Source organism: Pelobates fuscus, chromosome 11 (genome assembly GCF_036172605.1).
Source record: "Pelobates fuscus isolate aPelFus1 chromosome 11, aPelFus1.pri, whole genome shotgun sequence".
Classification (NCBI taxonomy): domain Eukaryota; kingdom Metazoa; phylum Chordata; class Amphibia; order Anura; family Pelobatidae; genus Pelobates; species Pelobates fuscus.
The window spans coordinates 23,064,366-23,072,635 of NC_086327.1; positions in this window are offsets into that span (position 1 = coordinate 23,064,366).

Below are 8,270 nucleotides of genomic sequence, written 5' to 3' on the forward strand. Positions count from 1 at the left end.
CGAGGCGCAGATAGCGGATACTTCCTCTGTGCGCTCGCGGTAGGGCTTCAGCATGTTCACATGGAACATGCGTCTGCCTCCGGCCCTGGCGCAGGGGCCAATTATATAGGTGGTATCGCAGACTTGCTCTACCACCTTGAATGGGCCCTGCCAGGAAGCCTGCAGCTTGTCAGTAGGAACAGGTCGTAGGATTAACACCTTCTGGCCGACCTGAAAGCTGCGGTCCCTGGCTCCCCTATCATACCATCGGCGCTGTCGTTGCTGAGCCGCCTGGAGGTTGTTACGCACAGCCTGAGTTAACTCCTCCAAGCGGTTCCGGAACTCTAGCACATAGGGTACGATAGGAGTGCCGTTAGTGGTCGTTCCCCCCTCCCAGTGTTCTCTGATTAGGTCTAGGGGACCCCTCACTTTCCTTCCGAACAACAATTCAAAAGGAGAGAACCCGGTGGACTCTTGGGGAACTTCCCTATAGGCGAATAGTAGGTGGGGTAAGAATCGCTCCCTGTCTTTTTGTGTGTCTACGAACGTGCGGATCATTTGTTTTAGCGTTCCATTGAAACGTTCGCAGAGACCATTGGACTGGTACGGGGAGTTAAGGATAGCTTGGACCCCGCATACTTTCCAAAGCTGGTGAGTGACCTCTGCCGTGAATTGGGTACCCCTATCCGAAATAATCTCCTGGGGTAATCCCATACGGGTAAATATGCTCATAAGGGCGTCTACAATGGTCTCAGCGTGTACATTCGTCAGGGCTACTGCTTCGGGGTACCTGGTGGCGTAGTCCACTACGGTCAATATATATCTCTTGCCAGAGGGGCTCGGTCTTTTCAGCGGTCCGATTATGTCTACCGCTATCCTACTAAAGGGCTCTTCGATTATGGGTAGGGTGTGGAGTTTGGCCTTGTATCGGTCCCCTCTTTTTCCAACTCGCTAACAGGTATCACAGGTATTACAGTAGTGCTTAATATCCTGGGATATCCCTGGCCAGAAGAAATTTTGCATCAGCCGATGTTTGGTTCGGCTGATCCCTAGGTGGCCGGACAGGGGAATGTCGTGGGCAATTCGCATTAGTTCCTGCCTATACTTTCGAGGCACAATTAACTGTTTAATGGGAACGGGAATCGATCCGGCTACTACTTTTTCTGCATACCGGTATAATAACCCCTTATCCCAAGCATATCTCTCCCCCTCTAGGCCAGTCTGATTTTTATATATCCGGTCTTTGTAAACCTGTAGGGATGGGTCTAGGGCGACCTCGCTACCAAATTCTAATGGGGCATCCCAGGGTAACACAGTGTGATTAGGAGGGGCCGGGCTTACCTGAGCCTCAGAGTCGATGTGTGGTGCCGTGGTGCGAGCCTGTTGACGGGTGACGACCGGGTAAGCCTCCTGTGGAGGTGATCGCGGGACAAAAGCGGAGGTTAGCTCCCCCAAATCATTCCCCAAAATAACATCCGCAGGCAAGTCCTGCATCATCCCCACTTCTACTTGTCCTGCCCCTGCTCCCCAGTCCAAATGTAGTTTAGCGGTGGGCACCTTGTAAATAGCCCCCCCTGCGACCCGTACTGCGATACAGTCCCCCGTGAGATGTTCTGTGGCCACTAGATGGTTCCGGACCAAAGTGATGGTGGCCCCGGAATCTCTTAATCCCTCCATCCATTTTCCCTCTACATGGACCACTTGCCGGTGGCCTTGGTGGTTGTCAGAGGCCGCCTGCACCGGGTTCACTTCATGGAGGGTGCCTAAGGGTTCTTCCATTTGAGTGGGGGTAGAAGGTTGAGCCAATGCTCTTGTCTGGTAGCAGTGGACTGCTGCTCGAGGAGTAGGTGGTTGCCTTTGAGGGGTCCAGGAGGGTCTGGCCCGGTTTCGGGGACAATCTCTTTGTACGTGTCCCAGCTGGTTACAGGTATGGCACCCGATATGTGCCCTGTTGTTGTACCTGGGGGGTTGCGAATGGTAGGTCCCTCCTGGTCGGGGAGGATCTACCGGGTTTGGTCGGGGAAAGTTGGGCGGGGAATACCCTTTAGTGGATGAGCGCTCTTCCCGCCGGGTGTCCTGATGTTCATCAGCTAGCTTAGCGGCCTCTTGTAAGGTGCAGGGTTTACGATCCCTTACTGTCAGGATCGGGACAGGGATCCAACATGCAAAGTACAAACAGGTACAGGGTACGTATACCGGACCTTAGAATGGCCGGACTAACGTACGGAGAATATAGAGAATGGTCAGAGACAAGCCGAGGTCGAGGGAACGAGAGGACAGGTAAGCGAGGAACAAGCCGGGTCAAGGATAACAGAGGTAAACAGAGTAAGTCAAACAAGCCGGGTCGGAACCAAAGGGATAACTGAAAACACCAGAGCACTGTGTGACTAGGCAGGCTAGAACCACGACAGGGCAATGAGCAGATGAGAGAAGCAAGTTTAAATACCCTGGCTCGGAAGGATAGACACGCCTCCGACGAGTCCTGATTGGTCTCTAAAGGATTGAGTGACAGGTCGTTCCGGGTTGGCGTCATGACGTCTGTCTCCGGGCGTCCTGCTATAAAAGGAAGTGACTCCCTCGCGGGCGGCGTTTATGTGACCGGGTGGACCGCGAGGAACAGAGGAAACAGGCCGTCCGGAAGGATAGACGTCTAAGTCTCTACCTCTCTCGGAGGTAGAGACTTCAGGTACCCTGACAGTACCCCCCCTCTCAGATACGCCCACCGGGCGGAAGGAACCGGGACGAGATGGGAAGCGGGAGTGAAACGCCCTGCGGAGACGAGGAGCATGAACATCCTCTTGAGGTACCCAACTCCTCTCCTCAGGTCCATATCCCTTCCAATCGACCAGATATTGTACTCTCCCCCGGGAGATTCGAGAATCAATAATAGAGTTAACTTCATACTCCTCCTGACCCTCCACCTGAACAGAGCGAGGAGGGGCTGTTGTGGAGGAAAATCTGTTACATACTAGTGATTTCAGCAATGAAACATGAAATGAGTTAGGGATGCGTAAGGCAGTAGGAAGAGCTAGACGATATGCAACTGGATTGATTCGAGTCAACACCCTGTAAGGTCCAATATAACGAGGAGCGAACTTCATGGAAGGCACTTTTAAACGGATGTTTCTTGTGCTCAACCATACTCTATCACCTGGAACAAACACCGGAGCCGCCCTTCTACGTTTATCAGCGTGTCTTTTAACCAGCATAGAATTGTGCAGAAGAATTTGTCGAGTTTGATCCCACAACTTCCTCAAATTGGCAACATGAACATCAACCGAAGGCACCCCCTGGGAAGGAGAAGCCGAAGGAAGAATAGATGGATGAAAGCCATAATTCATGAAGAAGGGGCTTGAATGAGTAGAATCGCAAACGAGATTGTTGTGTGCAAACTCCGCCCAAGGAATCAAACCGACCCAATCGTCCTGGTGTTCGGAAACAAAACAGCGTAAATATTGTTCAATTTTTTGGTTAGTACGTTCAGCAGCTCCGTTAGACTGAGGATGATAGGCAGAAGAAAAGTTCAATTTGATACCAAGTTGAGAACAGAAAGACCTCCAAAAACGGGAAATAAATTGGGAGCCTCTGTCAGATACAATTTGGGAGGGTATCCCATGTAGACGAAAAATCTCCCTTGCAAATATCTCTGCCAATTCGGGAGAAGATGGAAGTTTAGGCAGAGGAACGAAGTGAGCCATCTTGGTGAATCTGTCAACCACGGTGAGGATAACAGTCTGTTTTTTAGAGATAGGTAGATCGACAATAAAGTCCATGGCCAAACAAGACCATGGTTTCTCTGGAACCTCTAAGGGATGCAGGAATCCACATGGGAGCGTATGAGGTTGTTTGGTCTTAGTACAAACCTCACATGCAGCGATGAAATCTTTAGTATCCTTACGTAAAGCAGGCCACCAGAAGTCTTTAGAGATCAAAGCATACGTCTTGCGAATACCAGGATGTCCCGCCATCTTGCTGTTATGGAAACACTGCAACAGCTCCAGTTGAAGAGCAGGAGGAACGAAATGTCGACCCTCAGGAGTCTGTTTAGGTGCTAGATGGTGCAGCTTAATGATCTCGGCCAGTAACGGGGAATGAATCCTGAGATTCGTATTAGCAACAATATTGCATTTCGGAACTATAGAAGAAAGAACCGGTTCAGATATAGTAGAAGGTTCATATTGGCGAGACAAAGCATCGGCTTTAGAGTTCTTAGAACCAGGTCTGTAAGTAAGCACATAATTGAAATGAGTCAGGAATAAGGACCAACGAGCTTGCCTAGAGGACAAACGCTTGGCCTCCCCAATATAGGACAAGTTTTTGTGGTCCGTCAAAATAGTAACCGGATGTAAGGTCCCCTCCAATAGATGTCTCCACTCTTTTAAGGCTTTAATGACCGCTAGCAGTTCCCTGTCTCCGATGTCATATCTGCTCTCAGGCCCAGAAAGTTTCTTGGAAAAAAAACCACAGGGATGTAACGGTTTATCCACCCCCAACCTTTGTGACAGAACGGCACCTACTCCTGTCTCAGAGGCATCGACCTCGAGTAGGAACGGCAAAGTCGTATCAGGATGGACTAATATTGGAGCAGAAGCAAAAAGTCCTTTGAGATTCTTGAAAGCAACGAGAGCTTCAGTAGACCAAGTCTTAGTATCAGCCCCTTGTTTGGTCATATTGGTAATGGGTGCAATAATAGAAGAGTAACCCTTAATGAAGCGCCTATAATAATTGGAGAAACCAATAAACCTCTGAATAGTCTTGAGTCCCTTAGGCAATGGCCAATCTAAAATAGACTGGAGTTTGTCAGGATCCATCTTAAAGCCTTCCCCAGAAATCACGTATCCAAGAAAGTCTATCTGGGTCTGGTCGAAACTGCATTTCTCCAATTTACAGTATAAACCGTGTTGCAGAAGTTTGTGTAATACCTTTCTGACTTGTCTATGGTGGGTCTCAATCTCTCTAGAGTGTATGAGTATGTCATCCAGGTACACAATAACACAATCATGTTGAAATTCCCTAAGAACTTCGTTAATCAGATCCTGAAACACTGCCGGTGCGTTACAAAGACCAAAAGGCATGACCGTGTACTCATAATGCCCATAGCGGGTATTAAACGCTGTCTTCCACTCGTGGCCTTGCTGAATTCTCACCAAGTTATATGCCCCTCTGAGGTCCAACTTGGTGAAAATCTTAGAGCCCTTTAGCCGATCAAAGAGCTCGGTAATCAAGGGGATCGGATAGGCATTTCTGATGGTTATTTTATTCAAACCTCGGTAATCAATACAAGGTCTGAGTGAACCATCCTTCTTTTTAACAAAAAAAATCCAGCCCCGGCAGGAGAAGAGGATCTCCTAATGAATCCCTTGTCTAAATTCTCCCGAATATACTCCTCTAAAACAGAATTCTCTTTCGTGGATAGAGGATATACATTGCCCCTGGGAGGCATGGTGCCAGGCAATAGATTCATTTTACAATCAAAGGTCCTGTGTGGAGGTAGTGTATCAGCGTTCTTCTTGTCGAATACTGCTTTTAAGTCTAGGTACAGAGGGGGTATCTGTATCCCCGTAGACTGGGTAGAACTACCTGGTGTGTTAATTAAAGCCAATGGGGACACCCTGCGTAAACACCTCTCCTGACAACCCTGGCCCCATGAGAGTATCTCCCCTAACTCCCAATCGATAATAGGGTTATGTCTCTTTAACCATGGGTACCCCAGGACTATTGGAACAGAAGGAGACGAAATGAGCATAAGTGATAAGTTCTCCTCGTGTAAGATACCAACAGTTAAGTTAATGGGTATAGTCTCACGAGAGATAACAGGCTCAAGTAAAGGTCTACCATCTATGGCCTCAACGGCCAAGGGTGTATCCCTTAACTGGGATGGGATAGTGTGTTTAGTAGCAAAGGCTTGGTCGATAAAATTCTCAGCAGCTCCGGAATCTATCAAGGCCATGGTCTTTAGTACTCCCTTCTCCCACGTTAAAGAAACTGGAAGCAGAAGCCTGTGATCTTTATAATTATGAGTAGAGGACAAAATAGAAACACCCAAGGCCTGTCCTCTAGAGAAACTTAGGTGCGGGCGTTTCCCGAGCGAATAGGACAATTTAAGCGCAAGTGACCTCTGACTCCACAATACATACATAATCCCTCCCTTCTCCTGTACTGTCTCTCCTCTTCTGAGAGGCGAGTATTGCCTATCTGCATAGGTTCAGGAAACAGTGAGTTATTGGAATCAGGACTTTGAAATGCGGGGGCTAATTTAAAGGCAGGTCTAAGGTTCCTCTCTCGAGTGTTCTGTCTCTCTCTTAGACGCTCATCAATACGAGAAATGAACGAAATTAAATCTTCTAAATTCTCAGGGAGCTCCCTAGTAGCAACCTCGTCAAGATAACATCTGATAACCCATTCAAAAATACATCTATATAAGCCTGCTCATTCCACTTGACTTCTGCCGCCAGAGACCTGAACTCTAGTGCATAATCCACAAGTGTTCGGTTCTCCTGTCTCAGGCGCAACAGTAATCTGGCTGCATTGACCTTTCTACCAGGAGGGTCAAAAGTTCTTCTAAAGGCAGCTACAAAGGCATTATAATTATATACCAACGGGTTATCGTTCTCCCATAATGGGTTGGCCCATCTCAGAGCTTTCTCTATGAGTAAGGTGATAATAAATCCAACCTTTGCCCTATCTGTAGGATAGGAGCGAGGTTGCAATTCAAAGTGAATACTGATCTGGTTTAAAAAACCACGACACTTCTCAGGTGAACCACCATAACGTACTGGTGGGGTAATACGGGAAGAGGCACCTACAGTGGCTACCTCTAGACCTGAACTTACAGGGGATATAGAAGTAGTACGCGTCTCCTCTGGTGGATTATTAGCACGAGATAATAACGCCTGTAGTGCTAAGGCCATCTGATCCATTCTGTGTTCCATGGCGTCAAACCTGGAATCAGAGGGACCAACCTGACTGTTTGTACCTGCAGGATCCATTGGCCCTGTCGTAATGTCAGGATCGGGACAGGGATCCAACACGCAAAGTACAAACAGGTACAGGGTACGTATACCGGACCTTAGAATGGCCGGACTAACGTACGGAGAATATAGAGAATGGTCAGAGACAAGCCGAGGTCGAGGGAACGAGAGGACAGGTAAGCAAGGAACAAGCCGGGTCAAGGATAACAGAGGTAAACAGAGTAAGTCAAACAAGCCGGGTCGGAACCAATGGGATAACTGAAAACACCAGAGCACTGTGTGACTAGGCAGGCTAGAACCACGACAGGGCAATGAGCAGATGAGAGAAGCAAGTTTAAATACCCTGGCTCGGAAGGATAGACACGCCTCCGACGAGTCCTGATTGGTCTCTAAAGGATTGAGTGACAGGTCGTTCCGGGTTGGCGTCCTGACGTCGGTCTCCGGGCGTCCTGCTATAAAAGGAAGTGACTCCCTCGCGGCCGCCGTTTATGTGACCGGGTGGACCGCGAGGAACAGAGGAAACAGGCCGTCCGGAAGGATAGACGTCTAAGTCTCTACCTCTCTCGGAGGTAGAGACTTCAGGTACCCTGACACTTACCCAGTTCTGTAGTTCGGAGGATAAGCTCTTGTAGAATTGTTCCAGCACCAACAACTGCATGATCTCTTGGGGCGTGACGGCTTTCGCTGCCTCAATCCACCCGGTAGCTGCACGCTGTAGCCGGTGTGCGAATTCAGCATGCGAGTCCTTTTCTGTTTTAATCAGTGCCCGGAACTGCAGTCGGTATGCCTCAGGTGTAACGGCATACCGTGCTAGAAGGGCTAGCTTTACCTTCTGATAGTCCCGGCTATCCTCCGCCGGCACAGCTCGGTATGCATCTGCTGCGCGGCCTGATAGTTTAAAAGCTAGCAAGGCCACTTGGTCTTGGGGGCTGATGGCATGCAGCTGGCACAACCGTTCAAAGTCCTGTAAATAGCCATCAATGTCCCCCTCTGTATCTATAAAGGCTTTAAATGCCTGGTATGGTATCTTGGCTTTTGCTGGCAGGGTAGGGACAGATGTTGTGACTCCCTACCCTGCTTGCTGGTTCATCTGCGACCTTCGCAGCATGATGTAAGTCTGTACATCGTTGTAAACTCGGTCTGCCATCTGGTCCGCTAGGGCTGGTGGGAATAAAGCCATCCTGCTCCTATATTCCTTAGCAAACTCGGATTCCTCCTCCTCCCTCGGAGGTGCTGCAGCAGCTGCGACTCTGTCTCCTTCCATGAGCTCTGCGATCAGGACAGCCTTTGCTTTGTTGCTTGCTATTCTCCCTCTCGCTT